Raw genomic sequence first — 26,571 nt, forward strand, 5'->3', positions numbered from 1 at the left:
ACTGAGGTCAAACTGACAGGCCTGTAGTTTCCTGGGTCAGCCCTCCGGCCCTTCTTGTAGATGGGCGTCACGTTTGCTAGCCGCCAGTCGATTGGGACCTCCCCCGATAGCCAGGACTGTTGATAAATGATGGACAGTGGCTTGGCCAGCTCCTCTGCCAGTTCCCTCAGTACCCTTGGGTGGATCCCATCCGGCCCCATCGACTTGTGCACATCTAAGTGCCGTAGTAGGTCACCAACCAGTTCTTCATGGATAATGAGGGCCACATCCTGCTCCCCATCCCCTTCCACCAGCTCAGGGTACTAGAACTTAGCAAATATGATAGATTTGGAGTTGAGTATCCATCTACCCTACTAGCACAGCAGAAACTGAGACAGAAGTTAGTGTCCAAGAGGAGATGTCTTGAAAGATGCTTTAACACAATGGACAGATGCCCCAGCCTCATTCACTTTACATGTGAAAACACTGGGGATCAAACACTCTGCTGTTCCTGCTCACAACCTTGAGGAAAAGCTCAGTCAGTCAGATACTCCATATCCACAAGTACTCACAGAGAGGGATACTGCGCAATAAATTAACACAAGAGCAAAAAAAAACAAAACAGCAAAAAGATGGAAGAGCTGAGGGACTGGCAGGGCAGCCAGGCCTGACACCCACAAGTCAATGTCAACTATTATGCTTTTCTGGTCCTCGGTGCCCTTTTATTTCATATAAACCAGAACCCTTCAGCCCCAGAATAATGACACATTTATCAACTTGACAGGGCAAAAGATTCATGTCCAGGAATCTCCACCCAGGTCTGCAGATACCCCGCTGAATGCCATGGGTAAAAATAAAAGGCAATGCCTCTGGCTTCTGCACCTCTAAAGACAATTTCTAATCAACGTGGCAAAATAAAGAGTTCACTCTTATGAGCAGCATGAAATAAAACTCAGATTTTACGTGGCTGAAATGAAGATGGGAGAAAGAACAAGCAAGAAAGACAGATATTTAATTATAAAGATGCAGAAAATGAAACAATCAAAACAACTCCACGTGCATCTTTCAAAGCATACATTAAAAGGGCTTCTAGGAATAAAACAGACTAAAAAAACAAACATGGTGAGAAAGCACACAGAAATCTTCCAACAAGTTCAGAGCTCAAACAATTCTGAGGACAGCATTCTGGAAATCCAAAGCATCTTGATTTAAATTGACAACCATAGCTCAAATATCTCTGAGCTATTCTCAATAAAAGTCATTCCAAGGTAGGAATGAACACGGCCGGAGAGAACACGAAGCGAGTTGACCTGGTTGCATAACGCGGTGTCATCAGCCAAAGAGCACACGGTACCGCTGAATTTCCAGTCATGTCCCACTTCAGCCACACAACCCCAAAAGGAAAGGGGTCCTCACCAATCTTCTTATTTTCCTAACTCAGCATCTCAGCAGCTTAACTATCTATAAATACACTTCTCTCAAGGAGAAACCGACTTCATTTAATTTTGTATCATTCTGCAAATACAAGGGCAGTATTTAGACCAGATGGCACAATTTACTTCAGCCTTTCTGCTACAACTAACTAAATCCAGGATTTCTAAGCTACTTTCTAGTTTTACACACAGTAATTCTGGCTGGCAAAAAACAAAGAAACTTCCCCTTCATTGGGCGAAGGGAAAAGCAGAATCAAACACTTTCTAACGTGCCAGCTGCGCAAAATGTTGCATATAAATACAAAGAAGAACTATAAATTACATTATTATTTTTTTGACTCACCCCCACTCCAAAGATATCAAAATAATGCAAAAACCAGATGAGGTACCGTGCAGATGTGACCTAAGAGGCCTCAGGCACTGACAAATGAGTAACTTCTGTAACTTTCAAGGCAACCCAAGTTCCCAGCTGCCTGCTTCTCTTCCCCAGTGTAATAAGATATAACACGAATTCAGTTTACAGTATGATGCCATATTTTGGCTGGAAGGCATATGAGCTCTGAATTTAACAATGTGTTAAATTGGAGTGTAGCACCTGTGTCTTACTACCAGCCTGCTTGATTTCCCCAGGGCCAGAGATGTGCCTGCCACCTGGAGATGGGCAGTGCTGCCTGACTTGCTCTTCCCGGGCAGAGCAATGTGGGCTCCAAGTCCCAAGTCTGCCTGCAGCCCTTAGGCACCTAAATAGTGGTGGGGAAGGAAAGGGCACTTTGAATGCTATCAGACGCTTCTGTGAAAAGGGATCATCCCTGAAAGAAAATAGCTGCCTCTGTTTACAAGCATCTCTCTCATTATCCCCTCCCACTTGCCTGAGCCGATACAAGAAATGTGGGCATACATCAGACAACTGCTTCAAATGACCACACCGTAGACAGAAGCAGCAAGACCTGCTACAAACAGACATGTCAGGGGATGCTGGTCTCTCCTACCGAATGCTTTAAAACAAGCCTCTCGGCCACAGCAAGGGTTCTCATCAAATGCTTGCATTCTCTCACAAGGTATCTAGCTGGCAAACATGGGTAGTACAATGCATAATGAAAAGGATCAAGCCTTGCTGCCCAAAAAATAAAATCAGACAGCTGATTTTACCAAGGGTTAAAAAAAGAAAAAGAAAAAGGAAAAAAAAAAAAGAAAAGGTTGCAGCTCTCACTAATGGCTTTGTAAGTGCCTGATTGCTAATGCTAAAAGCTTCCTACATTTAGGTTGTGAATTTGGAAAGGAGAAATTAAAAAAGGTGTGTTACACGCTGTCTCACAGGCATGTCAACTTCTGCCTCTTCTCTGAGATAATTTGTACATTGCAGATTTTTGCATTTCAGAATTTCATCTTCATTTGGAGCAGCAATAAAGGGGATGTGTTGCTGAAAGCACTTTGTATTTCTAGGCTGACCTTCTGTTCACTGCTTCCCCACACAGACTAACGCCAAAATAACAAACCAGTTCTTCTGTCCTGCTGCCTTTTCTCTCTCTGACCTCCAGTAGTTATTCAACTACTCCCAAATATTCTGTGACTGCTTGGAAAAATCTACTTTATATTCCCACCCCCTCAAACCATTCCTCTGTAAAACAGTTAATCTTGAAAATACAGTGCTGTCACCTTCCTTGTGCAGGTTTCTGCCATTGCTGTCTCTATGGAAACAATCACAACATCAAATATGTCAGGAAGAATCATTTATAAAATATGAAAGCACCAAAGGTAAAGATTTTACATAAAAACCAATCAAGACAAAATTAGCTTGTTAGCAAGGAAACATTGGCTTTAAAGATTTTCAAGTTCATATGAAGTCCTAGGGTGAAGCTGCAGTCAGCTTTGGCCAGGAGAGAGGTGCCAGTGCAGCACCAAGCATAAAGTCACACAGCCAAAGGCTGCGAGTATCAGCTGGGACAGAGCACTGCAATCATCCCTTTTCCATCCATTTTAAACACACAAATGCAGACACTAAACAAAAGTAAGCCAGTGTGTCTCCAAAACATAACACCAGCATGAGAAACAGACATGCAAGGAATGGGATTTGTTTCCTCTGAGATTTAAAAATCATTAAGTAAGGCCCTTGTAGCTTGCTTTGCCTGTATCTCAACAGCAATTCAGTCATCTTCTCCTCTGTTCACCAACTTCATTCAAATCCACAACAGAAGCGAAGTTAAAGCCAATTATTCTTAGCTTCCCAACCAAACAAAGATTTAAAGCATTTCTTAGAGAAACATCGGCTACAGAGCCTGGCTGGACAGCTATTCTGCTGTGTTGTGGCTTCAGCAATGCAAAAGCAGAGTGCTTATTATCGCTGTAAGAATGGGTTCATCCAAGCCCTGTATGTGCAGAAGAAGCAGTTTTCCCCCACTCGCAAAGCTCGCCACATACTTCACTTTGACATGTTGACTCAATTATAGCACACGGGAGCCTCCAGGGAACAAACACAGCTTTTTGAGACAACTCCCTCCCCACCACACACACACATGCTCTCCGTGCTTTTTTAGAAGCTCATTTCAGTGAACGTTTTGCCTTTCATCATCCCATTATTCTCTCTTTCTCTCCCCTCTGTGCATTACTGCGATGTACCCCCCTCGCGTTGCTGCTTTTCCTCACCTGTACTGGCTTAGAAAGTAAGCTACCTCAAATTCAGCTACTGAAGTTAAAACACTGAAAGCAAAAGCAAGAGGGATTCGTTATGCCAGCCTAAGAAAACAGAGCAAGAAAACAGCTCAAACACAAATTAAGAGCCACAGAGCATGAGGAACATTAACATGGGGTAAACTGAAAAAAAAAAAAAAAAAAAACAAACAAAAAAACCACACACACAAAAACACAATAAACCAGAAAACATCATGGACCCTAAAGACTAAATGTACCGTCTTCTTAATAGTTCCATGGCAAATGGTAAGCACCAGGTGCCATCTCAGGTAGAGGATACAGGCTGCCAACTAGTCAGTGGTGGACGGGTGATCCTGAAGATTGCTCGCTGCCTTTAGGGCTTGGCTGAAGAACTTCTGCACACCCCCTGCCGTGAGCACTATGGACACACACAGCAAACTGCTGCTCCCTTACATTCAGATACTCCCAAGTGGCTCAGTAAAAGAAATAGTCTACAGCATTCTCAACCTAAAAATGATTTTTTGACTGGATAATATTTTCCTGACTGTTAAAAACTTGTCAGATGACTTTCTTTTTGTCACAGAACCGGCCACTTGAGCAGCAGCTCAGGTACTGTAAGATGGAATTACTCCTTTTGTCACTTGAAACATATGCTTTTGATTTTCAATTTCCAAAACATGAGATTACACAGTTTGGCTGAGATTTCCTCTATTAGACTGCAGCAGTCAGCTGGGATGAATCCAGAAGGGAACGGGAAGGAGAGAATGACCGAAGGAATTCTGCACCATCAGTATGGTCAGGAAGAACAAAAGTTATGAATTACAGGACTGAGAGGAAACACAGAACAGAGAACAAGGTAGACTGAATTAACCACAGTCTTCTGTGGGAGCTCCCCCTCCACCCAGAAGCATCTTCTAGAAACAGAATTTCAATGCATTGTTTCCCTGGTAGTTAATGATTGCATTAGTTCAAAATATCAGGAGACTTTATGGTAGTACAGAAGACAATAAGTCAGAGCAGGAGTTTATCTTGCTCAAATATTGGGCAGTTTGAGAGTAAGCCACTCCCTTCTGGTTGAAAAGTTTCAAGAAATCCTAAATTAAAATATTCATGGACATAATCAGTATTTAGAAACTGACGGACACATTGTACTGTATGAGCTCTTATCCTCTTCCATCTAGTTCTTGTTTTCCCTTTTTTTTTTTTCTCTTTTCCTTTCCATCAGTCATGCATGCCCAGTCCCACTGATTGCTATCTGCACCTCAGAATTAAGAACAAGCATGGCCATGAATTCCCCAGACAAATCAGGGCATAACAAAAAGCACCGCCTGTCTGCAGTTCAGGTTTGCTTCTCTTCGGCTCTTCTGAGTAACTTTGTTCTTGTGTGGATGAAGAAATGTAAAAAAGGAGGTTTTAAACTACCTGTGCTGAAACATTCACTAATTCCAAAATATATCATTTCACCTTTGTCACATACTGTAGGAAGTTTCAAACTTTTAAACTTGGAATTGTATTTGTGTGTCACCGTGCTACTTGCTGTTTGTGTGGGTACCTCTGTCCCTCTTGCAGCCTCTTCATTGCCTTAAAAGAGAGTGGAGAACTGCACTTTGAAGTGCAGGTAACAGGATGGTATCAACGCAGTATTTTCAGTATTATGACCTGTTGTGTACTTCAAGGGACTATAGTACAACTCTCAGACCAATTATAATAGGCTACTCTAATCAGTTTGATGTTAATTACAGCGTGACCTCTAGTAAAAACTGCTCTTAGGACTCTGAACAGTATCAAAGTCAGTGCCACAACATCGAGTTGAGAAAATCTAAGTGATAAACACTACAAGCTTCTGCATTTACTGTATGACTACTGCTGGATCAATCATACCACTGAGATCAATAGGAGAGATCGTTAGCAAAACTCCTTCATGTACACAGAGGGAGCTTTCATTTGGGGGTTATTACAGAGCACTTGGAAAGGAAGCTTAAAGAACAGCAAATCCAGGTGAAATTATCTCTGAATAAGAAGCCCAGAGCATGATTTAAGATACCTTAGCTTACTACATATTGACTTCCTATCTTTAACATTTTAATTTCACCTTTCCCAATGCACCTGGGAAAAGAGGTCTTCAGCAGTCAATGCACTGAAGTTCTCCCACCCTCCACAAGCATTCAGAAAACAAAGTGCAAGGTAGAACGGCTGTTTCAAGTGAAAACATTGTCTTGTGATGGCAGATTTATCAAAAACTGAAAGCTGATTTACCAGACTCTGAGATGGGTACTTTGTATTGATGGAGAAAAGGACCCCAGAAGGATCATTATGTCACAATAAATGTCATCCCCTATAGCCCCGAGATTGGTTACTTTCAATCTCATTACTTGGATATAACTTTCAAAGATCCTCTTAACAGGAAAGATCTTAGAAAAAAATGAATACTAAAACTTATCCAATTTATGAAGGGAAGACCTAGTCAGCTGGGGCCAAGGTTATCTTATCAGCTTCCCACCTCAGCAGAAATACTTAGGGCAGGGAAAATGAAGTCCCTCGATAAAGTCCCCGAAACCTGATGCATCACGTACGTAAGCAGTCAGAAATGTTGCTTTCTTAGTGTGACTAGAAGCATTGCCACAGTTAATCATCTAAAGCAATATTTGGACATGTACCCAAACACATCTGAAGTCCCTGCCTTGGCTGCACGAGTTGACCAGTGGGCACTAAAGGCTGAAGAAACCAGGCAGACTGGGGTAAGAGACTGATAGCACAGCACAGAGCAGTTTCACAAGCAATTATCATCACGGCAAACCAGTATTGGTGTGACTCAGTTGAAGACGACAAAAAATTTTGCAGCTCTTGCTTACAGAAGGGCATATGAAGGAAGCAAATATAGAACCAAAAAGAAGCAAGAGGTCATCGCTAGTCTTTGCAGTGATGTAGTGCTGTCTAATGGAAAAATGTACATACAGGCTGAAGCAGATACACATTTAATCTTCCCAGAATATTCTTCCTTCGCATATCCAGAAAATAAATTTGTGTCCGTTACCTCTTCCCTCTTTGATTATCTGATTAGCGAACTAAATGTCATCTTCTTACTCTGTCTTGGACTTTCACCCTAATAGATTAATGAAAATTGAAAAGCTGAAACATGGGGTAGAAAACACTCTATTTTCTATGCTTTTCACATGGCATTGCAAACTGAAATACTTTTCATACACATTCCCAAGGTTCACAGGTACAAATCACAGCCAAAAAGGAGGAAACAAGGCCCTGCACGCAGTATAACCAAGCCACAAATGTGGGCTAGTCAGATACTGACTCATTACCAGCAATAGTCTGAACTTGCTCCAAACGTTCTGATACTCTAAAACAGAGCACCAGCAAGGCAAATAAGCTTCAGAAGATTTATTTCTTTTGGCAAATGAGTGATTTTCAGTCACATAACAGCTTTCTTTAAAGAAAATAAACGAAATCCAAACCATCCTACTGATTCTTCACTGTTCAAGAGGCCACACTGAACACTGCCTACAACCGAATGCAGCTCTCCCAGAGCCCAGCAGGCTCCCTGGAGCAATCACACACTACCAGAACAGGCAAAATCAACATGTGAACCCAGGTCCCCATTCTTCATGGTATTCCCCAGATACTTCAGATATCCCTCCGTATTAACGTGAAAGGTACAGATTACCCGCCTAGTAAAAATGAGCTGAACTGCTCAGTAAATAATACATTAATTCCGCAAATTAATTCCCTCAGTGCTATTTGTACCCCTTTTCTTTGACATAGCAAACTAAGTAGTTATCCTGCTGACAGAATACAACCTCTAAACCCAGATGAAGTTTGCCATCCATGTGGAGAAGAAATAGGACAACAATCATGTAACACGCCTTTATCACATTTTTAACACACCTCTGGAAACTGGGTATGTTCAGCAAAAAGCACAGTGTAGGAATTTAGACAGAACAAAATGAAACGCCTGAAAGCAAGATTGTTGGCAAGGAGCTACTCTCATCCAGATGAGGAAGGACTGCACCTCTCAGCAATTTTTCAGATGCTACACAAATTCAAAGCTTGTACTTTGAAGAATTTCTCCTGCCTTTCCTAGTTCACGGGAAATTCCATTTCTGCCAGCCAATTCAAGGGGAACTGAACAGCAAATTCCATTAACTTGAACTCTGAGAAGGCAACTCGGCTACTGTGAGTCACTGACAGCTGGGAACAATCCTACCAGCTTTGGAGACTCACCAAATTCAGTGCAATATCCACCCCCATGTACTCTAGTCCACAAAAGCCAGCAAATCGGAAAGGAATCGCAACGATGCTGCTACAGTCTACTTTAAAAAATCCCTCAACAGAAAGAGCCTGCTGCAGGCAGTTACTGATAATTCAGCCCTGTGTGCCTACAGCTCCTCAGAAAAGCACTTTATGTTCAAACCCCTCATTTCTAAAACAGAGCTCTGAACTTCTGGTTCAGAAAGCCTGAGCTTCTGGTTTGGGTGATGATCTGAAAAGGAGGCTGAGACAGCTTTCCTGCAGTACGTGCTCTTACAGCCACCTCCAAACCATCAGTTCTCTGGGTACACAAAACAAAGAGCAGCAGGTAATGCGTTAACGTACGGAGTCCAAAGATCCCTCTACACTTTCCACATGCATCAAAGGCAGCGTTCAAGCCTTCCTCCATCACAAATCAGAGCACAAAGAAACAGATACTACAGAGCATCAGGGATGAACCATCAGCTCCTTTCAATACCTAAAACTACACTGCTGAATCCAACATTTTTTTCCAAATGAAGAAATGTTCTATACCTCTGGCCTCATCAGGATTAAGGAAAGCCTGCACTATGCCTGTTCTTGAAAGGCCTCAAACTCTCATTTTATTTCCTGCCTGTCCTCACACTAAAAAATGCACCCCAGATCTGAAATGGGTTTCGCTAAATAGGCTGCTTGATGAACAGATCCCACTTTTGCATTGTATACTGCTCTCGTTAGCCATGTGAACCTACTGCATCTCCACAGCTTAGCCAAGTACACGAATATCACAGAATGCATACAGTACATCATTCAAAAGGATGAAAGAAGTGACAAGAGGAAAACAGCACCTTGATTCAGATCACCAAAACTCTATCTTTATAAAAGAGCATTTGGAAACAAAGAAGATGGGTATATTTTTTTGTTTGTTTGTTGTTTTTTGTTTTCTGATTGAGTTTTTGTGTGTATTCCTTTACTCTCCTTAGGAATCCATTCCTTTTTAGAGGACAACAAAAACAGAAGTATCCTTAATAACTGGCCTAACACTTTTCAACATATAAGCTTTGCTTGGTTTTAGGGCCTTGTATGCAACAGCAAGCTTTAGGGAAAAAACACGTAACCTCCAACTCAGTCATACCATTGAGTCTTGCGTGATTTAGCTGCTAAACATAAAAACACCAAAGATACTTAGCCTCAAAAGTACCACAGGAATTGCTGAAATAGACCTTGCTGGAAATGATTATTCTCAACAACCCCCCAGGTACAGAGAATTATTCCTTGTGAGTAGTTAATAAAATTACAACCTCATATCTACAACTTCTTCTAGGCCTCACATCTACCTCCTCACATCTACCTGCCATCTCCTGCTATTAAGTTCATGTCTTGCTTGTATGCAAATCCTTCTGCATGTGATATTCCTCATGATTGCTCTTCACCGCTTCCTGACAGCAGAAACATGCTGAGCACAACTGGCAACTGCAATCGATATCGTTGTGCCAAATGTCAGCCAGGGACAGCCTTCTGACACACAGAACTAGCGGTGAGTTTTATGCAGTGTACTACTTATTTTAGTGTCCTTCTGTTAAGAGACTCTGAGTCTCCTTAGTCAGGAGGGCTTCTCTGATAGCTGTTATAAAGGAATCACAGAACAACACTTTGCTCCACCTGGCATACTTATCTATGCACGAAAACAGGATGAGAATCTTCCCTTGCCTTTCAAGATTTCAAAGGTGTGCCCTGAAACTTATTAGGCTTTTTTTTTTTTTTTTTTGAAATGAGCAAAGTAAAAGAAAAAAGGGAAAAAAAAAAAAAAAGAATACCTTTTAGACTTTAAACATCTCTATTAAAAGCTTTACTACGGGAAATAATACCAGTAACAGACCAAATTTCAATCTACCTCAGTATGTTCAAGAACTAGAAATGCAAGTTTCAAGTCCGAGAGTCCAGCTTTCTAATGGAATATACAATATTTGCTTTTAATCTTGAACATTCTCAGATATTTTTCTTCATAAAGTCAAGATATTTACTTTATATACTTTATTGTATATAAAAAGCCTCTTTAGTCTACTAGTTGCAAGTTTCTAGAATGTTTTACCCATGACTCTCTTCAGACCCTAAAATATTAAGCTAATGACTCTAATGCAGGGCGCTTTTATGGGTACAAGTAGATAACACCCATGTTTTTAAATAAAGAGCATGAATGAAGAAAATTGTCTGCAGAAGACCAATACACACATAATACCTAACAGCATAAAGTTTTATGGATGCTCTTGAAGAATGAACTTCAAACATTATACATCCTCATTTCTTATGGTTAATGCAGTCATATGAAAAACAGACCAATACAGACTTTATGGCATCACATATTTACTTTCATCTACCCTTCCTTAAGGTACTAATACCGTTCTATATACACAGTTTTGTTTGTGTGTAGATATTAATCTATAAAATCTACAAACACTATTTCACAACCATAAAGCTCCGAGATGTTTTCAAAAGCTCCCTTCTGTGCTAATCCTCTGTTGTTTTAATCTATACACTGCCAATTGAAAACACTTGTAAAATGACATCCTCACCCCCACGCTGCACCTTCACATGTCTGGCACACTCAGTACTTCACTGACTCAAGGGATATATTTCTAGAAATTCCTGCTGAATTACTAACAGTTCCTTCTCTGTCTTGGCAGTGCAACAGCATTAAACTTATCCCCCATCTCACAAGTAGCCTTTTCTAGTTGATAAAAGCCTGTTTTCTTTTTCATTTTCTTTCAACTAATGCTTGGGTACCTCAGTCAGTTTCAGAAGACAACTGATGTGTTAGATGTCAGATCTGATGTAGAATTCATACAACTATGTATCAAATGGGTAGTCAAGCACCCCTCATAGCCATCCTTTTCCATATTGGTCACTCAGTAGGAATCATATTTGCATTACTGTTTATTTTCATGGTCTTTGAGATTTCTGTTGCTGTAAATGCTGATCTGTGAATTCAGAGGCCAGAGATGCTCGCCTTTCAGCTTCTCTGGTCTGTGGTGCTGCAGAATGCCACACAATTTACACTAAACCAGAATTTAACACTGCTTTGATGGCTGATGCTCAAAGCTTTATGAGCTGGTAGATTAGATTCTCTCCACTGCAAACCTAGATACACTTCAAGGTGACAGGTTTGGTGAGTTTAAATTTATCAGTTCCTAGGAACATAAATCTACATCAAAGAGGATGTAAGTTAAATACTCACCCTTTCAGCAGCACCTTTGTTCAGAAGCCAGCATACAGAGCAAAAGCCAACAATGCCTGGCTCACAATTGCACCCTCCAGCTGGGGAAAAAAAAAAAAAAAGAGCAAAATGAGTCTGGATCGGAGATAGATGGAAAAGAAAGATCAAAGATTACTTTATATGAGTATAAAGATCATTGCACACGCATTGAACAAATCATCATATTTTGTTCTAAACTTGTATCATTCAATGAGACGGTTGTGCACATTATTGTGCCTCCTTAAAACCCAGCAAGTAGAAGTAACGACTGTATTTCTTAGTCACCGAAAGTGATCCCAAATTATGTAAAATGTAAAGTAGGAAGGGAAGGAATACGGTAAGAACCTCCTGGCTTGTTTAAGAGTTGACAGTTCACCAGTCAGAGTTACAACTTCCACACTGGTACACATTACGGCACTCAGAACCTGGCTTTAAATTTCACGTGAAGACTTTTCCTCATAATGGAAGAGATAAAACACCCCCTTAGATTAAGCCCTCTATATATTGGAGCTCAGACAGCAGCTTAAAACCTTGTACAGATCCATGTAGAGACCACGTACCGAAATGCAATGGAGCATCATAAATTAGCTTTGTCTTAGCTCTGTTTGAAAACTAAGGTTCCATTTCTACGCTTTATAAAGGAAAACCCCCCAAACTGGTACACTTCCCAAATTCTTTACATAATCTCCTCACATTAATTCCAGGGCTGCTTCCCAGCCAACAGGAGTCAGCCAGCATATGCCAAGCACAGCCACGTATTTCCTCTCACGAGCCAGCGACGTGGGCTGCTGCTTCATGGGGTGACTCCTCATCACCTCCATTTCAGCACACCAGAGCTGACCAGGCACCTGACAGCCCATCCGGAAAAGAAGCGACTGGCACCGCACAAGGTTTTCAGTTTCATGGCCAATTTGGCACAAACCAAACCAGAAGTTTAGGGCAGCTCTCCATTCTCTCAGATGCAGTCAAACTGACTTTCTGGCTGCAATTTAATACACAGTTTGGTTCATTAAGGAAAAATTCTCTGCTGCTAAAAAGGTTTACTCCTGATCTTACCATCCCTTCCCTTGCAGGCTGGCTGAATGTTAACACAAATAGTAACTCACACTCTGGGAGCTCCATCCCCACCATTTACCGAGATGAAATCAGAAACAAAACAGTGCAACCAGACCTCCATATCTGAATATTAGTTAGCTCCTATTCATTTCCAACCGCAGCTTCTAGGCAGCGTGCAGCAACATAATGCTGTTCAAAGTCACTCACAAATCTTATTCACCTTTCTCCTCCCCTTTCATCTTTTTACATTGTTTGCACTAATGCTCCTTTTTTAAACCTATTTTCTAAAGAAAGGCACCATCGAGCATTGGTATGCAATAACGCAGATAGGAATCAGCAGGAAGCATTAGGGATGCAAAAATACAGAGTTAAGAAAGGCTGCCAACTTTCCTTAATACCTCAAAAGCAAACAGAAACTAAATGGGTGAAAGAGCCTTACTAAATTATCCAATCTATTTTCATCTGAAAGCTGACTCTTTGATGTTAGATTATTTTCTGAAATTTTCTACCAGTTTGTATAATATATGTTCTTCCACCCTTTCCTTTGAGGAGACTAGGCCATACTTTAATATATTTTATAATCTCATTCCCTTGTTCCTAGTTATATCCCTTCTTACCTTATTAAATTAATTAGTATTCACCTTTCAAGTATGTGCCTCTCAAATATTCGTAGACTGTTATCAGACAAACATGTGCCTCCCTACATTCGTAGACTGTTATCACTCCTCAAAACAGCACTTCTAGTTATCACATAGGCAAGGCAAGCACATTCGCCCATCAGTCCCTCAGTCTGCAGTCATTTGTCATTTTTCCCTCAGCTCTCTTCAATTGGTTTACATCTGTCTAGAAACAAGATTTTGGGGCCTGCAGTCTTGGCAAATTAACTCTCAAACTTGTTAAAGAAGGGAACTCCTCTTTAATTTGTATAACCCAAAATCATATTAATTTGATACTTGCTGTCACAATGCACCTGCAAACTGACTTATCTGCTGCACAGCCACCCACCCCAAAGCACACTAGTGTTTTTCTAGCTTCAGTCTCCCCCGAAACAGACTTCAGGTTAACATTTTTGACTGTATTCTCTCCATTAGCTCCCTACAAATGGAAAATATCTGATTTTTATACTCCTTCCCTATTTTTAACATCTCTTGTGCTTGGATGTTGCGTCCTTTCTTCACCTACATTTGATTCACTTCCAACTCAGCATCAGAAGTTAGGAAAAATAATTAGCCTGCAATAACGTTCTAAAAAACATACATTTCTCAGTAAGTTACAGTAAGACAGGGTCTCCACGTGGCTAACCATGATTTTCAGTGCTGCTGGTAATGTGTTTACATTTCTGCGATTCCCTGTTGAGAATTTCCTACTCTCAGCTTAACTTATCTAATTTAATAAGACAAGACCAAACCAGACAATCCGACATATCTTAAGCTATGTATGATACACAGTTAAACCAACAGCACTGTCAAAACAAGGCGTTTATCTTCCTTCCCCTTCCTTTCCCACACATTAACCAGACGCACACTGCTTTTGTCCAGCCACCACTGCCCTGTGAAGCTATACGCTGTGATGACTGAGCCACTTTTCATTTTTAGACTCAATTCATTGTGAATCTGCCTGCTTCTAATGGCACTCACTATGCACGCAACTGTGCAGGGGCTGGAAAAAAGTGGGACTGTGCATGAAGCCATGCCAATGAAAAATGCCCACTGTATATTGGCGTTGTATTTCCATTTGTCAGCAACACCTCGGTACAGGAACATAAAACTGAAAGACTGTAAATTGGGAAGCCTGCAAAAACCCCAGGGCTTTTCAAGAACAAAGGGAAGACGAATCACTTGGAGCACGTGAACACTGAAGATTTTAGCATGGATGCAGGGACAAGATGAATTGAACACAAGGTAGATCTGTTAAGGAGCTGAATTCTTTCAAGGATTAGGAAGAAAAAACCTGTGGAGCAAAGGAATACAAGAACACATTGTTTATTGGAACTTTCTCAAAAGATTTTGTGAAGTCCTTCACAAAGGGCTACTCAAGTCACTGTGCAGGCAAGGAGAACAAAGTACTGTCACAAGCGGGAAGCTGGCAAAAAGAAACAAAACGAGAATCACCGATGAGTTTTGAGCGTGGAAGAAGGGTATTTGGGGAGCTCTCAAACATTAGCATCGATTTTCTTGGTTTGTTATTAAATATTTGCAAGAGGAAGCAAACATAAAATTTCAACTGAATACAACTTTCAGTGAGGATGATTAAATGCACAGAAGATTCTAACACAGAGAGAGCCCTTGGGCACTTCGCACCCAGAGCAACGAAGAGCATGAGAAGGAAATAAGGAAAAAAAAAAAAAAAAAAGAGAGGTCTTCTGATTATGAGCTTTATTAGTAAGCATATAAGAATTTATGTCACATCAGTCATTTGGTCAGTATGGCAAAAAAAAAAAAAAAAGTAAACAAGGCATTTAAAAAATATATTGACATTATTTATAGTAGCATTCTTTAACATATACTTTCTTAACATGCTTCCACCTTCAATGTGTTTCAGTCCACCGTGGCTGAAAATGTATTTAGCAGAGAGAGAAATCCTCAAGAAAATGATCAGGGCAAAGAATATGCTTAAAACCAAGGAACACTACAGAAACAATTTTGGTACCCTTAAAATCACACAGAACAGGCTTGGAAGGAAATTCTTTCTGGTAAGATCAGTGACAACTAAAGCATTCCTGACACATGCACCTTTTATCTCTGCTAAAGTCTTCCAAGGCAGAACTTCAGGAGGTCCCTAGTCAATCCAGTCTACTTCTTAACTACTTGCACTGCTGGAAAGCTTTTCCTAAAGTCTACTCTAAATTCTGCAATTTAAGCCCTTCACATCTGGTTTTACTCTGTGTGAACACAGAGGAAAAACCGTTCTTCTCTTTGCAGCACACTTTAAAGTTTTTAAATTAATTTACCTTCTCCAGCCTGAACAATCCTGTCTCTTTCTTTCTTTTCTTGTAGGTCAGCTTTTCATTGCAATTGCTTTCTCATGAGCTATTTCCAGTTGGTCCTGATCTTTCCTAAGTATGGTGTGCAAATCCGTCTGCAGCATTCCAGCTGACATCTTACCAGTTCACGCTAGAGAGAAAGATTACGTGTCTCAAACGCTGGGCTCCTTCACATGCATTATTTGCATTGTTGACTCATGTACAAGGTATGATCTTCTACACCACCTGCTTCTTTTCCACAACCCTGCTAACTTAGCTAGCTAGCCTTCTCTGTTCAGTATTTGTGCAGATAATAAATCTTGACTAAACAAGTTGTTTACTTTAAGCGATAACAACACACACGGTAAAATCAAAAGTTAAGTTATTTAAAATGGAAGGGCAGAATTAGAGGAGAAGCAGCCATGCCTATCTATGTAAACCATTATCAGAGCAATATTTTTTTAAGAGCTAGTAAAACATATGAAAACAGAAATAAATTTAGTTTCAGACACAAAGGAGACAGGCATTTACACCGTTTTGTTGTGCTTGTTTTTTTTTTTAGTCTCCTTGCTGTTCAGCAGGATGTATGTGCTTAAATCTCTGAAGTGTTTCTGAAACTCTCACACCTAATGACATAATTGTCCATAATGGAGATTTTAGTACTTCCCCCAAAACAACTGACCATCAGGCACCACTGGAAACAGAACACTGTATTGTACATATATCACTGCTCTGCCTGGGTCTGACATTCTCATCCTATCCATTTCTCTATTTCTCCTAAGTGCATTTTGTGATGCAAAATAAGGCACAAAGGAGACTGGGTTGTATAGCAATAAGAATTATAATATGAAAGAAATAAAGTTATGAAATGATGGATATAAATTTTTCTTGTATATATTTGTGCACTGACCTATGAATTCAGAAAGCCATCATACGGTATTTATGCCAAGACCTAAAAACACCACCTACAGTTAAAACAAGAAGTTGTATTTCATGACCAGATTGTTGAGAAAGCATTGTATCATTTTTGTTTCAGCTATATTCTCATTGCTATTTATACTACAGCACACAGCAAGAAGCTTCAGACAAGATTAGGATTGCTATGTATTATGAAATCTATCCAAACACATACACAGGCACACATCCGTATCTGTGTATATAATCTGATTTCTGTATACCAAACAGAAGACAGTCCCTGTCCCACATACTTTTCTAAAGAAACAGAGACACACATTAGAACAGAAGTCTTATCCTAGTTGAAAAGAACAGAACTAAAGCAGCATTGAAATAAATTACCAAAGCTAACGTGAAAAGCAGAACGAGGGACCCACGTCAAATTTCCTAATCCCAGCTACAGCATATTAAGCACAAAACAATCCTTCTACATTCCTTTCCCTAATCACCAAATCACACTGATGTAAGATGTCTACGCTTAACACTCGTTCGCAGTAATACTGGTGCTAAACAACACATAACAATTCTCCAAGAGCAAGCAATACTTCCACGTGCCTGAAATCCATGAATTCATTCTTTACCATCGTGAATTTAGGAAACCTGCATCACTGCTTTCCTTCTTCCTTCTTTGTCAGTTCATACAAGAGGCCTACAAAGATACAGTTTAAACAAATGATTTATTCCATAACTGAAACAAATTCAGAACTCAGTTACTGCAGTCTAACTGCTAGCAATTGGTTAAGTAAGGAAAACTAAAAAACTGTTTTAGATACTGGACCCTTAAATCAAAAGTATCACGGAGTGCTACTAGAACAGTTTGGGTGGAAGAGGGGAATCACATTTGGAATAAAGTACAGCACCTCTACATGTGAATAAACTTTAAGAAACAGAGGATTAACTGGAAAAAAATCACTAAAACTGTCAGATATTTTCTTCCACGCTTGAAAAAAAGCATGGAAAAAGAGGTAAGTGAGCATATATTTTCATGAAGAAAATCAGAAACACTGTATGAAATGATGGAAAAGAGAATAGCTGAACCAGAAACGAGGTTAGAAAGTGACATCTCTTCAGAGCCCTAACAAATGCACTACAAGACCCCAGGGAGATGTTAAAAAACAAGGGACTTTTGTAGAGATGTTTAACACTCCTTTATGTGACAAAGTGGTTATGTATTTGCCACAAAGAGTAATAAAGTGCATTGAAACTAAAACCACAATTGCATATTGAAAGAAGTTAAAAAGACAAGACAGCTTTTGATCAGACACACAGACAAGGTAACGTATTTGGGAAGGGTATAAATGATGTGAGAAAAATGGATATGGATGTATTTCAAAGAATTGGGAAGAATCCGCAAAAGAATCCCAAAAGCTGGCAGAAAATATCATGGGCATTATTCTTGCAGTTTAGTAAAAAGCCTTGTGCAGCATTACCGCAAAGCACAACCTGCAACAAGCAAACAAAAGAACCAAGTACTGATGTGCACGGTGGGCAAAGCACACCTAACAGGGTACTTTTATGACCTATTTTTGTTCCTTTTACATTAATGATTTCTAATCACTTTATGTTAGTATCCAAGCAACAGGACCAACCATGCATATAAGAGATCAGGATGCTATTAATATATCTTTAAGCTGGGACAGATGACAAATTTTTACAGAGGCACTGAAGAATCCCAGGTCTTGCTCTCTCCCTACCAACAGGGGAAAAAAAAAAAAAGAAAAAAAGCCAGTTACATTCCCAATTACACACTCTAATGCAATAAAGCAAGCAAACTACTCCCATTGCATAAACAGTCATGTGATATGCACCAACTCCACTCTACGCCATGTGAAACAACAACTTCCAGTCATTGAACAGAGAAACCTCACTGAAAGTTGGTGTGAAATGGGTTACTGGAACACAAACTCCACAACTTGCTTTTCCACCGCCTCTGCAGACTCCTGAGAAAAGAGGATAGACTAGGGGACAGATTAACTTCTCTGTTGCCGTGGATCCATTTCACTGTCAAATTTTCTCGCCTTTGAGTGATATATTACAGTCCTCACTTTCATCCTTTATCTCTCACATAGAGCTTTTGATCTAGCAACATCAGAAAGCCTTACAGAAGAAAATAGAAGAGTCCTCCCAGTAAAGATAAGGTAATGTATGTGAACGGCTAAATGGCAACAGGATTTGCTGGCTCGTGTTGGAAAGAGTAGTACACTGACCTCAGCTAAATACAAAATCCACCCCATCTATCTAAAAGAAACGCCTGTACTCTATTAATATCACAAGATGAACCTCAGCTGTATAAATAAAATCTCTCATTTCAGCTGAGTCTTCATCATCTCTCTGGCATCCACCACCTTTTCTTCTTCACAACAAAACTCCAGGAGGGCATTCAGTATAGGCTTTCATAGCAAGCCTGTTGCTCAAGTACACAGGACAGGAACGTACGTCTATTTTTTATTATCACCTCTGAGTTAACATTTACAAAAAATGAGGTGGAAATTAAGAAAAAAAAAAAAAAGTCAAACAATGAAGTTCTGAAGGAAATGCTCAAATAAGTATTTTGCAAGTCAGCACGGTTTAAAATGGAAATATTGTCTGGAAGTCAAGAGGACCTGCATTCTCTTTCAAGAGACTCGCTGACATGCTGGATGACCTCAAGCGTATCACTTGATCTTTCCCACATTAAAAAAATCTCCTTACATGACCTTCCTAGGTACCTCACTTTGAGAATTAAAAAATAAATACACTGTAAATCCTCCTATTATTATTACTGCTGTTACTATGGGGGCTGAAACTGTCGTCAGCAAACAGGCAGGACATAATTTAATTTTCTTCAAATATTTATTACAAGACAACATAGCCATCTGTTTAACACTCACTATATTTAGTTTCTGTCTTAAAAAACACAGGGAAAGAAAATATCAGCTTCTGCCTCTCACTTCCACATATCCTTTCCAGCCACATATGCACTAACGCACAGCCAATATCCTTTCAACTACAGCACACAAGAAATTGCAGGCAAAATTTCGGCTTGGATGAAACAATTCCAACCACAAATTTCTTCTCCAGTACCAGAAACAGAATCGCTGGTTTTATAAGTATTAAATAAATTTTATTTTTAGCTTTGAGGACAAAGGACAGAATAAGAAGGGAAATGGAGGGATGAGAGTAGATAGATGGTAATAAAGCACAGTACACAAAGGCCATATGCTAAAAGAGGACAGAATATTATGTTTCTATAAAGAAATAGGAACTCTTCAGTAGAATTATTTCTCTCCAGTACATTACAAAGTAAACCACCATTCTCAAGTCACAATGGCTACACAAAGGTGCCTTTGGTTTCTGAATATATTCTATTCAGACAGGTTTGTGAAAAGGCTTCTCTTCCCTTAGCTTGCACTGTATTCATCCAACAGCACATATGCAAAAATCTAACGTGCCATATACTGAGACTTTGAGATAATACAAGCCAAGGAGGTAGCAAAAATTACCTTATTCGTTAATTAATTAATATGCACTGACTGAACTTACTGATGAGAAAAAAAGAAGATACTGGCTACAGTGCACTATCTTCATTTTCTTCTCCCCCATTCCCCCCTCAGCAAGCCAACGCACGACGCTGATCTAGGACAACCTCTCTGTCCTAGTCCTGGCATCACAAATTGCCCCCAGTGCCCCTCAGCTCCTGGCCAGCATCCCTTACCACACCAGCCCTGGCCCACAGGCATAATTCCAGCACACAGCTCAGCCCTAACCTGGAGCACACCTTTGTTTTGTAGAGCTATTTATAAGCTGTGACACCACAGGCTGACCATGCCTGTCACTGAGGCCAGTATCTGTCACCTCAACAACAAAATGCACAGAGCTAGACGCACCTGATCATTGGGAGGAGATAGAGAGATACTGATTATTTTGAAATTATCTCTACATTTGGGTCTACACACCAGCAGCACCGCACAGCAAAGCTGCCCTCGCACGATGCACACTCATGAAGTGAGGGCAGAGCACAGGCCATGGCACAGGCCTCTGGCCCCTCTTCACTTCCTGAACAAGGACAAAGGGCTCAGACAAACAAAACGGCAAATAAATTTTAGTACAAAATGAGATAACACTGGATTTTGTTTAAAAAGAACATGATTGGAGAGCAGGTTAAAAAAGTGCCACCATCTGCCTGAACAAGGTGCAGATAACTGGGTCTGCTCTGTCACAGTTCTTGAGGATGGTTCTAGAACATTCCACATTATTCCTCAACCCCACCAGAAGCCTGCATTTACTTTAAGTAGCCTGCCTGCACTGCAGAATATGTTTCTGCCTAATATTTTATCAGCAACGTAATGATCTGAATACACCACCTTGTTGTTAGAAACTGTTTTTCAGGAACTGCAGTTTACTAGAGAGAGACTCCTCCCTTGATGGCGGAAACAGCTGGAACAGCCATGGGAATCAGCCCTTTACTGGGGTACTGCTCATCTGAACTTGCCATCAAATCTCATTCCTAAATGCAGGATGTGAAGCTTGCAGAAGCCAATGCTTTCATGAAGTTGTTTTACAGAATTAAGAAAGCAGCATATATAAAAAATGTAGATATAAAAAACAGGCAAAAATGCCTAAAAAATACTGGAAGAGGTTACTTAGCTGACTGACAGAAAGAAAGAAATACACTGAAAACCCTCTTATAGGTTCCGATATTTCTTCATCCACCCCAAATTGTTAGTGTGGGCTAAGCAAGTAATTTCCTTATACCTATCACAGACATGAGTGTTTTATGTCCTGACCTGGCCAGAACTACCGACAAAGCTAAAGCCAAAACCCCTGTCAGTGTGCTTGCTGACTTCCCCTCTATCATCTGAAAACCTTGATAGGAAATGCATGACCCTCTCGCCAATTAAGAAGCCTTGCATAGGCAGTAATTCATCTCTTGCAATTACAGGTGGCCCTGAAATAGATTAAATATTCTGCTATCCATCTTCAGAGGTACTCTTATATCATTTTATTTTTTATTGTATTGACAACTAGAAAACACAGATATCTACATACTCTAAGAAGATCTGGTATTATTTCCCTGACATTAGAAGTAAGGGCTTCACTTGCGTCAAGTAATCTCTCCATTTATTAGAACAATTCTGGATGATTCAACAGTTGTTAAAGTATTAAACTGAAGGATATCTCCGATAGGCCTGACAATGAGATCACCACTGTGTCTGAAATGGCAGAAGCTCATGCAATGTTTTTGAGTCATTCGATGCTGGCAACAACCAAATATCAATGACATCATTTTGTCAGGACATATTAAAAAAAAAAAGGTCTTCTGGCACATTACCCAGGGGCTATGGCCAAAAGCACTCAATCTGAATGAGCCGAAGACACTTAGATTGGTCATATATCAAAACATCAGTGAAACACTCAGCATTTTGGTGAGTTTTACAGTGTTTACCTAATGCTAAGAAGTTAATTATGATGGGTATTTGCTGAGTTCCTCCTTTTCAATACAGGCTGTAACTGAAGATGGTCCCACTTTCCCAACCCTTTGTTCCCCCTCTGAAGTAGCAGAGGTACAAACACTGCAGCTACAGCTACCCCTTCCACTGCACACAGGCTCCCAGTAAATCTGTGACACGATGCAGTGATGCCTACTTGGAAAACCAAGGTTTTAGCAGGCCCTGTGAAAAAAAAAGGCAACAGCGTGGGATCCACCCACAAGTACTAAGAAAGGACAAAGACCTGTGCTGCACATAAGGTACTGTTTTCCTATTTCGCTCCTCTTATTGATGAGAATTCAGTTTAACTATCTACAAAGCGCAATCTGTGTTCTGCTCAACCCACCTGTTTTTACCTCTCTGAAATAGTACTGACAAATAACTAAAAATAGTTACTTGCTAATTAAGGAGTCAAGGGGGAGAACAGACACAGCAGGCACCTCCCATTGATGCATGCTATGCAGATGAGATAAAAGGCAGAACACTTTACAAAAAGGCCTCCAGCAAATGCCATTTTTCTGTTTGATCCTGAAAAATAACTTTTGGCACAGTCAAACTATCTAGAGCTTAAAAACAGCTGAATCCAATGCTGGGTGCAAAATGAAAAGGTCAATTACAAATCAACATCTCCTATAAGTTTCTTTTTAAAACATTCAAAAAGTCCTTCTTCAATTTTCCCAGTGCTGCCTAAATTTTGCTTCCAACCCTCAACACCTTTTCCTACCTATTGTGTTTGTTATTTAATATGGAAACCATGTATCCATCAGCTTTTTCCATTCAGTGCTGCTAACAGAGGCAGTGGAACATGACTCACTTCCTGTTTGTTTTTTGTTGTGTGTGTTTTGGTTTTTTTTTTTTTAATCCACCAGAAAAATCTGTGCCTGTCTCTCATCCCGACCTTCTGCTCCAGAAGATTTGAAGCCACATCCCACAGCCAGCTCACCAGCCTTCCTTCCACCCTGCTTAAAAAGACAGGAGGCTCAAAAACATCTTTGCACAGCCCACAGAGCTGGAAAGGCACAGCAAGCCACTGGTCACCAGGCAGCCTCGCCAACATTTGCTGTGTCCCACTTCTCGTTACATCTGTATGCTGCCTACTCCAAGTAGTAAGCTTCTGGATGCAATGGCTGCCTCTTCCCTTCCAGAGTAGACATTTCCTAGAGCTAAATAAATCAGAATAGCATTTAAATACCAAACAAAACTCGTAGCATGACGTAAAATGAATTGCCACATCATTACAGGAAAAGCGGATATCCTAAATACTGCATGCAGGTTGCCAACAGTGGTCTTCCAAAAAGGTGGCTTTGTAACAGAGCAGAGGCAAAGCATTTGTTTTAGCAAAGACTAAGTGACCAAGTGAACTGTTAATCTCTTTGGTCTCTCCTAAGTGAAGACATGGATTTGAACTAAGTAATATGGAAAAATTGGTCTGCTTTAATTATAGTGCCTAATGAAACACAGGAGATCCTTGTTCGGGACTGATTCAGAAAAAAGCACCAGATCACAGGGCTGCTGAGCTACATCAGCTAGTTCAGTGCAAGTAGGGCTAATGTAACAGGTCTGCAGAAAACACAGCAGCTCCAGTAAGAGCCCCCAAATTTAAATCACTACCAATATAAATCTAAAGAAAAGGAGCAATCCTCCTGGGAAAATAACATGAAATCCTTGATGTAGAAAACAGTAACAGAAAATGTGGGATTTTTTTTCCTCATAATAAAAAGTTACACTTGAAAAAATGTAACTACTGAAAAGATTCTGCGGCAATATGCCACTGAGATGAAAAGGGAGGCAGACCTCTCTGAATTGTCGTTTCAGTCTTGAATCTAAAAGGATTTCTTTACAATCATTCACAGTAACTTGTCTTGTCTAAAGACTTTGCATGTCAGCTATTACGGCAGAGTATGTTCTAAAGAGGCACACTTCTTCACTGGCCAGCTCAAGGTGGGAAGTGTTTTGGGTTGTCTAGGTAAGCAGTAGATGGGGTAAGCAGGAGGGGGATCTGAGCAGCATTTATGCCATGAGCTTCGTGATCTGCTGCTCCAGTAAAGGATTCCTGTCTCTTTGCTCTTCCTGTCAGTTTTATGGCCTGAAAAACACCTGTGCCACTGCACACTATTTTTGCATTTTTTTTTTCCTTTAAAAAAAAAAAAAGCTGGCTTGAGGAGGGAAAAGAAAATACCCCATCTGGACAAGAAAACTGCAAAAGGAAAGAGGAAATTACTGACTCACAAGTTGTATATTAAGCTATTTCACAGGACCTCCCACCCTCAATCTCTCCACTTCCTTTTTCCTTAAAAGCACTTAGATTTATGTTTTTTGCTCCCTGTATCCTAGCAAAGCTTTGCCATCAGTTAGGCCAAAACACTAATGTTACTATCACAGAAGAGAGGACCAAATGACAAAACACAGGAAACAATTCAAGGTATGACTTTTTTGCAACTCACTCCCCAAAGACAGGGAAAACAATCCTTGCAAACACAGCAAGTTGAGCTCCCAAGACACAGTACTTTAAGGCTGCGAATTGCACATACCACTCTTGAAACACCACCAAGAAGGATTAATACATAAACAATGCCAGCTTAACACACATTGTTGGGTTCCAAAAATTCAACTAATACCAGTAGATTAAAATCTTTGATCTGTAGCATGTTTTCTTCCTCACAGTAAGTACAGTAAAACATGTATAGATGGTAAGAACAAGTTTTGGAAAATGAATTTTTTCCCCTGTATCTTCATGACCCACGTAAGTCCAAAATTGTTCTTTGTAAGGGTGATGCATTAAGGTTGCACAGGCAAAATTAATTCTGATACGTTCCATCCTTCCAGTGCTTGTCTTTACAACTCTCGAAGTACCTGAATGTGATGGTGTACAACACATGCACATACACATCTCTGCATGAGTCCCTCCTCCTGTCTCCAACCTCTACGTTGAACAGCATCCTAAAGGAGGAGTTCCATTACATGATCACCGCGCTGATACGGGCAGTGCTGTCAGTGTCTGCTCTGCCACAGAGGCATCCTTGAGCCAACCATAAATTACAACGACTCTAAGTGGTAGTTCTTGGTATAGAAGAAATACAAAAAGGGAAAAACATTGCCAGAAGGTTTTTGGTATTTTCTTATAGCAAAGTCTTCAGATTCAGAGACCTGGATTCCACTCTAAAGCACAAGAAGGTACTACAAACCTTTGTATCTTCTGGTTTTTTATCTCTATCTTAGCTATATCATTTTCTTTTCTTCTCCAAAGCCTGTCTCTCCCATCTAACCTGTTATAATCCAACCTTCTTACGTTCCTCATACCATGTGTGCCCATCCTTGCTGGTCACCCATCAATTCTCCATCTGATTTTTTCTCTCTGGCAACACAAGCTGGGAGATGTAGTACCCCCTTAATGCAGTATTTTCCATTTCATTAGCACACAAACCGTACTAGCAACTCAGCATGTCCACTGTTTCTTTGAATCCCATTCATTTCCTAGAAACAGGCATTTTTTCCCAACACCCATACTCTCTAGTTTCCTCACCTTTCAGCTTCAGTTTCCATCTACTGTAAGGATCTTCACGGTTCAGTCTGAACACTGTCACGTTCTGGTGCACAACCCTGGGATGCTCTGGTACAGATGCTCCCTCCTGTCCCCTCTACACCTCTGTTCAGGACAGCCTCAGTTCTGGTGACAACTCCAGTGCTGGCCATACCCACCGGGCAGGGACCTGCAGTTCCCGGGAGATTCCAGGACCAGCCCCGGGGTCATGCATGCTCGGTGCGGGTGGGATCTTCAGAGTCTCTAAGCAGCTCTGCAAAGCCTAAAGCATGTGCAATCTACATATGCATATATGCATATACATCTCTATTAATTTTGATAGAAATACAGTAACAGACACTCATTTTCATGGAATCGTTTAGGTTGGAAAGGGCCTTTAAGACCATCAAGTCCAACCATCCACCTAACACCACAAGTCCACCACATCCCTAAGTGCCACATCCACACATCTCTTAAATACCCCCACGGATGGGGTCTCCACCGTCCCCTCGGGCAGCCTGTTCCAAAGCGTAACAACTGTTTCCATGAGGAAATCCTTCCTGATACCCAATCTAACCCTACCCTGGCACAACTTGAGGCCATTGCTTGCATCCTGTCACTCATCAATCACCTGAGAAAAGCCCAACACTCTCCTCACTGCAACCTCCTTCCAGATAGTTATAGAGAACAACGAGGACTCCCCTCCGACTCAAGATAGGTCAGATACATTTCCCTATCCCACCTCTCCAAACTAGTGAAAAAAGCAACAGCCTTTATATAAAGGTTCTCTAGAGTGTAGCCACAAACTTGCTACGCTCCTTAGTTAAGTTACCAATTCTCTTATCACTTAACCACCTACTAAAAATAAAAATGAGAATACTTTTCCCCTGGAAGGGGAATTGAAGTGTATTGTGAAGGAGTAAAGCTGCAGCAGAAAATGCTGCTATCATTTTAAGTATTAGCCGCAAAAAAAGACTCAATTCTTCCACTATCTTCTGATGAAAATTTACGTGGCAAAGTGCTGAAGTTGACCTGACTCTATTTATAAATACTTTAAA

General features: G+C 40.5%; 1 protein-coding gene across 4 annotated transcripts in view; it reads right to left on the reverse strand.

The window, feature by feature from the left end:
• NDST2 (N-deacetylase and N-sulfotransferase 2) overlaps positions 1–26,571 on the reverse strand; it is a 130,974-nt gene that overhangs the window by 93,381 nt on the left and 11,022 nt on the right. For all 4 annotated transcript variants that reach the window (XM_082764946.1, XM_082764944.1, XM_082764945.1 and 1 more), the window contains exon 2: positions 11,536–11,615. The gene's annotated coding sequence lies outside the window, so the exon portion shown is untranslated. The remainder of the gene's footprint in view (positions 1–11,535; positions 11,616–26,571) is intronic.

Source organism: Aythya marila, assembly GCF_965140915.1.
Source record: "Aythya marila genome assembly, chromosome: 7".
Taxonomy (NCBI): domain Eukaryota; kingdom Metazoa; phylum Chordata; class Aves; order Anseriformes; family Anatidae; genus Aythya; species Aythya marila.